Source organism: Schistocerca americana, chromosome 10 (assembly GCF_021461395.2).
Source record: "Schistocerca americana isolate TAMUIC-IGC-003095 chromosome 10, iqSchAmer2.1, whole genome shotgun sequence".
NCBI lineage: Eukaryota > Metazoa > Arthropoda > Insecta > Orthoptera > Acrididae > Schistocerca > Schistocerca americana.
The window spans coordinates 162,210,942-162,221,177 of NC_060128.1; the positions used below are offsets into that span (position 1 = coordinate 162,210,942).

At 34.6% G+C, this 10,236-nt stretch overlaps 1 protein-coding gene across 2 annotated transcripts in view; it reads left to right on the forward strand.

Annotated features, from left to right (window-relative positions):
• Window positions 1-9,490, forward strand: part of LOC124552400 — a 126,442-nt gene extending 116,952 nt beyond the window's left edge. Inside the window, exons 13-14 of one of the 2 annotated variants that reach the window (XM_047126664.1) lie at window positions 2,486-2,516; window positions 6,036-9,490. The gene's annotated coding sequence lies outside the window, so the exon portion shown is untranslated. Of the gene's footprint in view, window positions 1-2,485 lie in introns of both variants that reach the window. The other variant, XM_047126663.1, reaches the window with a different exon arrangement.
• The last annotated feature ends 746 nt before the right edge of the window (window positions 9,491-10,236 follow it).

Here is a 10,236-nt window from a genome sequence, read left to right on the forward strand (position 1 = left end):
CGGTAGTCAGTAAACTACGGCAGAACTATTAATTATGCTCACTTTGATCACAGATTTTAAAGCTGACATGTATGAGGAAACTTATATTTTTAGTTTTAAAAGGGAACTGTAACTTCTCGCTTCTGCTATGCGAGCGTCATGCGAGCTGATGCGATATGGACTGATGAGCAATCCTGGTTGTAACTCATTTACAGGTTATAGGCGACATCAGCAGATTCAAAAAGAAAGAAGAATGATAGGAAGAAAAATAAGAGCAAATGGAAAAGTCAGTACAATGATGAAAATGGCACAACAAAGGATTAAAAATAAAACAATAGATCAAAACCAATTAATTGTAAATAATTATAATCAGAATCATTTTGATAAAGATTTAAATTAAAAAAATTGACACCACCTGGCAGTGTTTGAACCCACTTGCTGTTACACTGTAGACTGCGACTTTATCAGTGCGTTATGCAAGAGCTTCGGATGATGGTATATTTAAAAAAGTTCAGTTTTACACCATGTCGTATGACGTTTACCTACTGTAGGCCGATCTCTGTGACAAAAGGACTGGGCCCAGGATTTGGGATCCGAATACAAAATGGGAGGGGGGGTGGGGGTGCAGACAAGGAATTGGAAAAGGCATGACATTGAGCACTCTGACTGGAGGAGGACACCTCCAACAGATGAAGTGTCGACTATCAAGTAATTTTAATCAGACTATAGTAGCATCAGTTTTAAATGTTTCTATCACCAACATTTAGAATTTTCCAGAGTGATATTTTCACTCTGAAGTGGAGTGTGTGGTGATACGAAACTTAATGGCAGATTAAAACTGTTGAAGGTGGGAGATAAGGTACTGGCAGAATTGGCAGATTAAAACTGTTGAAGGTGGGAGATAAGGTACTGGCAGAATTGTAGCTGTGTGGACAGGTTGTGAGTCATACTTGGGTAGCTCAGATGGTAGAGCACTTGCCCGCGAAAGGCAGAGGTCCTGAATTCGAGTCTCTGTCCGGCACACAGTTTTAATGTGCCAGGAAGTTTCATTTAGAATTCTGCCTTCTGAAGAGGAGCACTGGCCAGTAGTCCCCCTACTTATACCCCCCGAGGAGATGACGAATGTCAAATTAGAGAGATTTGAGCGTGCACGGAGGCTTTCCGGCAGTTGTTCTTCCCGCGAACCATACGCGACTGAAACAGGAAAGGGAGGTAATGACAGTGGCATGTAAAGTGCCCTCTGCCACACACCGTTGGGTGGCTTGTCGAGTATAAATGTAGATGTAAATGTAGTTCTTTGTCTTTGCAGTTTAACAATATTTTGAATTTTTCATGTAGCATTTGTGAGCAGCTGTCTAATATTTGGACCAGCCTCAGTTGTAATTGGCATTTCTGAGAAAGCTTTGTGTACCGGGCATCAACAGAACAGCATCTTGTGTACATACAATAGAACAGTATTATCTGTTTCTGCTGAAACACTGAAAACACCTTGACATAGTAACAAGCTTATTTAAGTTTGTACTAATATCTGAGTGTTTATAGCCTCTGATGACGTGTTTAGTGCTGAAGGAAGAAAAGTAAACAACCAAAGATAGATTAGGCAGAGAAGTTTCCTAACGACACAAATACCAGCCATGAAATTCTACATACCGTACTGCTCCCTGAACTGAATTCTAAGTGTCAAACATGCCGAACTGAGCTAGAGAGTAGTTTATGTATTACAGCCTTTTCTAACTTATTATTTTGTTGAAATGTCTTGTTTGTGCATATTTTACCCACCTAATATACTTACTTCTCTGTGGTATTGCCAAAATAACTAAACCACAGTGAATGTCTGTATGAAGCTAAAACTGCATCTCAGTGACTTCAGTAAGGAACTCCTATGGACTGTCCACTCTCTCTCACGTTTGGACACAGTTTTAACTTGTCTCGTTTCTAGGTTAAGAATATATCCCTGTTCACCCTACAGTCTGACCATGTACGAACAAGTATACTTCATCAGTATTTAAAATCCATTACATGTAATTTCACGTGTAGTCTCCTGTGTATGTATGTTACAGTTCCTATGAATCCTTTTGTTCAGCTGGCATTCATCATTCACTCTCCTGAAAATCAAGTTTGTGTGTCAGTTGATCTTGACACTATTATCTGTGAATGTTTGAGTGATGTGTTCGATAATTGAAGGCTGTAAGACATTTGCAAAATAGTAATCAAAGTTAAGTTGTTTCTTCTGGGATTGTGGGGTAAGAGGGCGTGAGGCTCTTAATTGTAAGCTTCTGCCATATTTTTGATTCATTAAGCAAGAATAGTGCTATGAATTTGGTCCCTATTAGATGTATTTTATGTTTTCAACAATTTTTTATACCTATGATGAATTAGGAATCTACAGACAGTTGAATATGTTTATCATGTATTGTATTTCAACTTGTAATAGTAGTAGTAGTAGTAGTAGTAGTAGTAACGATGATGATGATGATGATGATGATCTTTTTTGTTCTTGTTTCAGCATCTGTACTGAGAGACAACACTCTTTGCTGGTAATTTATTTCATTAGTCAGTCCGAGACCTCATTCAAATTCCTAATTTTTATAGAACTTGTTTTGGTCATATAGAGGATAAACTTGGTTTAGAGTTTTATTCATTAATTATGCATGATCACTAGAAATTACATTGTAGGACTGTGGTCCTTAATCACAGCTATGTGGCTTAAGTTGTTATATTTGCCACATTGTTCATTTTATTGAAGACTAGTTGTTGCATTTAATTGTAAATTCAATACTGGTAACTAATGCTGAGTTTCGTAAAGAATATTCATTAGTGTGTGTGTGTGTGTGTGTGTGTGTGTGTGTGAGTGTGTGTGTGTGTGTGTGTGTGTGTGTCTAATAGGGATAGGTACTTTTTGATATTTTAAGACTGTGCTGCTCATCATAATTTGCTGTGAAGAGGTCATCTTACTTCTATGATACTTAAAAACACATCCTCCTGTCCAAATATGTTGTTCCTACTGTCACACACAAAAATGATCTGTGTTGTATTGTCTTCTCTTGACTGGCCGGAAAGATATAATTATATTTTCCCAAGTTCATTTTGCATGTACTCTCTTCACAGCCGTGTAGTTTATTATATGCATGCTGGATTTTTTTATTTTGTTATTAAGTATACTGTCTCCTGTTTCTTTTGGGAACAGTGTGTTTTATTAGAGGGAACTGTTACGGCAGATATTGGTCCATATTTTAATATAGGGTAGAGTATAAGTCATGAAGAGGAAAGTTAGAAGTACAGATAATATTGTTATATAAGTTATAAGGTGTGCCAGGATCAGGATGTAATTGTAAGGCAGCAATGTGTAACTGAGGTGCTAACATTAGACTGGACTAGTACAGTTACAACGAATGTTTCTTCAAATTCCGTGCCCCCCCCCCCCCCCTCCCAATCCATTCGTTCCATTTACAGACTTACTATAAAAGTACCACAATGTTGTTAGTGAGGAAAGAGTATTGTGACATAATGGACTGAAACAGAGAAGCAGGCCTCTCTCCAAGCTTCACTTGAAATGCTGTGCTCCACATGTATATTCTCAGAAGTTTCTTTCTCTCTTTAAGGCCTTTGTCTCTTACTAACAGATTTCTTTAGCAAGAAATGCCTGTACTAATCTGTTCCTTAATATTTATGCATTGCTGGGATTACTTTCAGTTGGTGTTCTGTGCTCAGTAGACTGTTCATTCCACTTAATAGGTCCTGTAATTCTTCATTTATATCATTTCACCCTGAATCTTAATCCCACTTCAAAACTTTTCAGTTATTTCTTACATTGTTTCTTTGATGTTGAGAACACCCATTATTTTAATCCAAGCACTTCTGTCTTATTTTGAGGCAGGTACCAATGTCAACTGCAATTGGGCATTGAAATAATTCAATGTCAAGTGATGAAAATTTCTGCTAGATCAGGACTCCATCTCAGATTTCTCACTTCACCCAAGTGCAGTTGCGGCTGATGTTCGTATATCCCTCGAAATATTGTTATTTACAGCTGCTGTATCAAAAACGGAATATGTTTGACAGAGCAAACACCACACACATATACTACTTATTTCTTACTCTTCTGTTCTTTGACTCTAGCATTAATCAACTTCTCCTCATCTCAAAATTTTCTTTTTTGATAAAAATATAATGCCACGAATTCTATATGGATGCTCCTGTATTTTATATGAAAGTAAGTGAATCGGACAGCACCAATTGCTTATTCTTGAAGGAACAGGATGCTTAAATTATGTGAAAAAATACTTCTAACTCCTCCATGTCTGTCTGAACTAGGGATAAATTATGACAGTGGCTCTCTCAAATAGTGAAGCAAATAAGAGGAAAACAACCAAAATCCGGCCACTGTGGTCTAGCGGTTCTAGGCGCTTCAGTCTGGAACCGCGCGACCGCTGCGGTTGCAGGTTTGAATCCTACCTTGGGCATGGATGTGTGTGATGTCCTTAGGTTAGGTTCCAGGGGACTGATGACCTCAGATGTTACGTCCCATATTGCTCAGAGCCATTTGAACCTTTTTTAAAAACAACCAAAACTCACTTGTGCTATACCCCACAGCTCCGTCGTGTTGGCAGCTCTTTCTACCTCCCTTTTTCACTCAGACAAAAGAAATTGTACAGGGTACTACATCATTCACACATTAAAGGTTGCTAATGTATTATTGGAGAGCTATTTACCAGTCATTATCTTCATGCAATTTGTAGATCTTGTATGGGTATTCTGGAAACTTGAACACTTTCAGTCCTTAAGAACTGGCAGTAGTCAAATTAAGAGGACATAAATTAAAGAGAGTCTGCTTATATTTTAGGTCTGGATAACATTGTCACACTTTCAAGATTCAGGTATACAAAATGTAAACTTTGCCTAGATTTCCATTTCACTCCATTGTGCCACATTCGTATGCAGTAACTGCCTCCCAGCACTTCTTTACACAGTGTTCCAAGTTGTTGTTCCATGAAAACCTAACAGTTATACCAATTTGAGGACCTCTATTTTTCATATAGGATGTAGATTAGAGAAGTAAAGAAAAATACATTTGTGTGTTAACAATAACAGTTAACAGACTAAAAGCCAGCACAATTACCTCATGGAAATTGAGATGGGATCATTCTGTGTGTCCTAACGTAATATTCGTTTAATGTCTTGCACAAAGCAAATCTTGTCATGTATAATTAGCACTTTGCCTTCGCAACAAGTACATATAATATCTAGTGCTATTCAGAAAAATTTGAAATTTGGTCTGGTGTTCATTTGCACATTCAGACCATCATGTTTTCGTGCCCTTGTCCTGACATACAACAGAAATAGCTGATTTCTTATTAAACTCATTTTAGTTCTTGAGTATCTACTCTATAATTATAAAAAGAGCACTGAAACTATTTCCTTTAGATGTAATAGAAATTTTACAGCTGAAAATTTCCAAAATAAATAGAAAAAATGCTGGCTTCTTATGCATGAATAAAATAGTCTTAACCTTTCAGACTTCTGTGATGGCAAACAAAAATTTAGTGATGTCTAGAGTTTGGGTGACTAACTAGAACTGTAGAATGTGGAAGGGGATAATGTAGGGAAAGAATATATACTAGGACAAATAAAATTATTAAATAATTAGCTTCTATTCAGTGTGACTAATTGTAAGCATTTGTTATATTGTGTGTTAAAGTTGTTGAAATACTATATGTGACACTCCTCTTGCCCAGAAAAAGATAGTATATAAAATGTCATGTTGTTTTCCTGTTGTTTTTTGCAGCAGAAAATGCTACACCATTGTGGTTGTAGATATATTTATTTTAATTTTATTCTTTTTGTGTACCACAGCCAAATTATTATAGACCTGCATGTGTGCTAGTCGAATAACAGAGTTTACATTTATATTTTTAGATTTGATTTTTAATTCTTATTGTTTTGCTTCCAATGTTATATTTATTTTCAGTTACATATTTAATGATTTTGTTTTCTTTTTCACTGCTAAAGGAATTAACTTAGTTTTATTTTATAAGGCTGTTTTGTTTTTATTACAGGCTTAATTATACTGTTACCAAGAATCTCCTTAGTAATAGAACTTTGTAACTGTAGTTTTTCTGTTAAAGAAAAAGCTGTATTCTCAGAGAGCATAAGATACATGAAAGTGAACAGTAGAGCACAAAAAACAAACCAATTCAGTTAATCTTTAAGAACATCCAAGATGAGACCTTATTTTGTCCATATTTTATGCAACCTACAGTTTTGACTCAAATATTTAAATTGATCATAACTAATGTTCTTATGTACTTGGCATAAACAAGAGCCCTGTTATTCATGCAATTGTGTGTGCCATAAACTTACAACTTTTGTTTCCATAGGCAAAGTGTACATGCTTATTACTGTCGCGTGTGCAGAAATTGTTATGTTTATAATTTATTTATTCTCAGTTTACAGAATATTATGTATGCTATATATGCACCTAAGAAGGTTTTTAGTGTGGTTTTGAATGTCTCTAAACTCTCCTGTTTTGCTGTGTTATTTGTATTTGATACAATTCTTTAACAAGTGGATAAGTCTGATTTGTTTACCAAAGCTGTTTGCTTAATACTTCAGCACAACCTGCTTTGATTTAGAGGGCAGCTGATACATGTTTTCTTCTTATGAGGGAAGCCCCTTAAGTATACAAATTAGGTTGATAACATTAAGTCAGCTAGCAAAGATTTGTCACAGTGTTTGTGCTGTATAGGAAATAATGCTTCGCTTCAAAGTTTTGACTGTTCTGAATATTTTTACTGTGTTTGAGTCGAGCCATATTTTATGCTGCAACACTACACATAAATAACAAAATTGAGTACATCTGATATCAAAAGCATACCTGAAGACAGCTGGCAGATTGGGAATCTTGCAAATGGTGGTAAAGAAGCACATCAAACACTGTTGCTGAAATGTTTATATTGGGACATCAGTTGGAGTACCTGTTACACTAGCAGTTAACAAACGTTTCTAACTGGATTGTATGTTGTTCAGATTTTGAGGTATTATTTATTTTTTTAATAGATAGAGTCAGTGTGTATTTTGATGGAAATACTGCCGATGCCTTCATGTGATAAACCACATTTTATTGTTGTCATGTGTGTCAATTACAATAAATTGATCCATTTAAAGTGTTGTTTAAGTGGAAACTGTAAGTTAGTGCTGAAGAAATTTAATGCAGTTAAATGATCTAAATTAATAACATTGGCTTAGTAGTTTGCATTAGAACCAAAGATAATTGTGTTTAACAATTAATGACTTGAAATTTTTAATTAACTGACTGTTCAAATTACTATTTATCAAAACTTAAAAATCCCTTGCTGTTTGCAGTGTTTTCCCACATTTAGAAACAGGTGGTAAAAGAATGATGGTTGTGCAGTAACACTGCCTGTCAGGAGGGCTTAATTAGCATGTTAGTACAGGTACCTTAGGACCATGGGAATGGGCTAAAAGACTATTTTGGATGTTGGCACAATAAATGTTGTATATTCTGCCAAAATAATTCGAAATTCCCTATCTCTGTTAAATGCAGCCCGTCACCTCTCTTTTCCCTGCCCTCTCACCTCCATCCCTTCCAGTCTATTTTTCTGTCATCACAAAATTACATGACTTGCTTATTTTGTGGTTTATTGCAGTTTTCTTTCTCTTTTTCTGCTGAAGAGATTACAGTTTGTATTCAGTTTGAAATGTTTTGATACTTTGGTTTTATTCATGTTTGTTTGTTCTGTTGTGAAGCATATTCACAGAATGTGCCAGGCAAATGTAATATATCTTCTACATTACATTGAGATATCAGTGACAGCTAGAAATACGTGCATTACCTAAATGAAAGATACATATGTCTCCTGAGGCCAAGCGTATCATCTTAATTTAGAGTGTGCTAACAAATTATATCTAATGTAGAACAGAACACAGTTGTAGGCCTTATATTTGATGACATATAACTGGAACTATTCTATACAAAAATAGACCTTACCACTTATATCTTCCATCCTCAGCTTGCCAGCAGTATAGTTAATTATAGCAACCTTTCACACAAACTTTGTTGATAAAATTATGGTTTTAAATTTGTGACTGACTTGCTTTCGTAGGTAAATGTTGTTACTTGCTTCTTAGGATCTGCACTGAAAGTTTATGAATCTAGGTTATGTGGTGCTTTGTTTCAGTGGTTTATTAAACCCTGTCTATTGACTGCATAAGAGTACAAGAAACTGAAATGTAATGGAAATTAAGCAACCAGAGAAAATTCTTAAAAAGAATCCAAGTTTTACATTACACAAGAATATTACTTCCAGGCTACAAATCAATTAGGGAATCTTATATATTTGAAATTAATTCAGTTCTGTGGAAAAATGATATCTTTTTATTAAGATATTGAGAAATTAGACACACTGAAAAGGCTCTAGTCCCATGAAATTCTTGAACAGCGCAAAAGAGTGACAATGTATGGGAAGATGAAGGCTCTACTTCTAAGGAAATAGAAGAAATATTACCGGAATGACTTGTCATGTTTAATTCAGCAAGGATAGTGGACTGTGTAAGAAGAATTTGCTATGTCTGAAGTGTTACAACTAGAAAACAAAATAGTCTTTCTTTTCAGTAAATATTTTCTGATATTATCTTTTGCTGTACTTGTTTCTTAAAGACTTAAGAACTCTCAAGTTCTGTTTTCTATTTTACTTTCTACTATTTCTGTTAATGCTCGCATCAAAGTGCACTAAATTCCTTCTTAATTATTATGTAACACAGCTAATGGTCTGTCTCTAATGTTTCCATTTTCAGTAGTCCATTAAAGTCTAAATTTAAATTCCATTTTTAAAGCTACATTAACACTATTTGTGAAAAATAAGTGACAACATTACATGATTGAACAGTCAGTAGTGTCAGTTATTTATGAATTTTATACAGTTATATGTACATTGCAGTTTCATTTTGCAACTTGCGTTACACATTGGTTAAAAATTAAGATAACATTTGTGTGATTGATGTTAATATTTTTACAATAATGGGAAAAGAATTTTTTTAACGAGAGCATACCAACATTCACATACGGAATTCAGGGAAATTTGAAATCAGGCTGGGGGTCTGTGGAATTCTATCAGCCTGTCTACGAATATAAGACTGATATCTTTTTCCGCCTGTTGTCAGAAATATAGTTTGTGAGTTTTAATGCAAACTGCTAACTTTGTGTGGCCTAATTTTTGTTTATCAGAATACAAATAAATTGTGCAAAGGAAGTAAGACACTGAACATAATCAAACTTTGATTTTGATATATAGTACCACAATTAAGACTTTGAGCCAACCTTCTTTTTCAGTTTAAGGCTTCTTTTATTTCATGCAGAACTATGACAAGACTGATGAAAATATTCCTGTGAACCAATTTCTTTAAACTACATTTATGAACTACAATATGAATTATAAGATTAAATGCTTATTTATACTGTTGCCTTTTGAAAATAAATATATTTGAGACAGTTTATTATTCAAATTGTTTTTGTTGTTCCTTTTTCAAAATTAGCTTTGCTTCATTTTATCAATAGCCATCGTTATGATGCCTGCTATTTCAGGAATATTGCTTTGCCTCTAAATATGTAAAGCGCCAACTATTTCTTTGTTGAGCAACTTAATTTTAATTCTACCCTGCGAGTAATGTTCTCTCAGGAATTACACACACATGCTGTCAAAGAGTTAACTCGTCTTTCTTGGACAATTGTTGCAGTTGATTCTAATGGCCAAAACAACTCATCATCATAGCATGAATTATACGTGTCTTTTGGAAACAAGAAGTGTGTTACTTGTTTTCATCAGAAATATGTCTGTTGGATGTGCTGTATTAATAAGGAAACTAATGTTTGTGCCCTTAGCACTAATGTTCATATTCACAGGCAACAACTAAACATTTGAAGTAATATTGTGCTTGTGATTAAGTGACTGGTCATGTTAAGGTGGAAGCAAATTTGTGAACAACTGAGACTTAATTTGTACATAGACAAAAATTATTGTGCTTTTTTAATGTACTGTGTGATTTTTATAAGTCATGTTATTGATTTTTGTCTTGTTTTTTTTTTTTTTTTTTTTTTAACATAAAATTTGTAAAAAAAAAAAAAGGAAATTTAAAAATAAAGTTGGTTGTATACATGTAAGCGAACAGGCAGGGAACTGAACTGTCTGTCCAAATATTCAGTTAAATTGTCAGATACTCAGAGATGCCTAACCAATACTT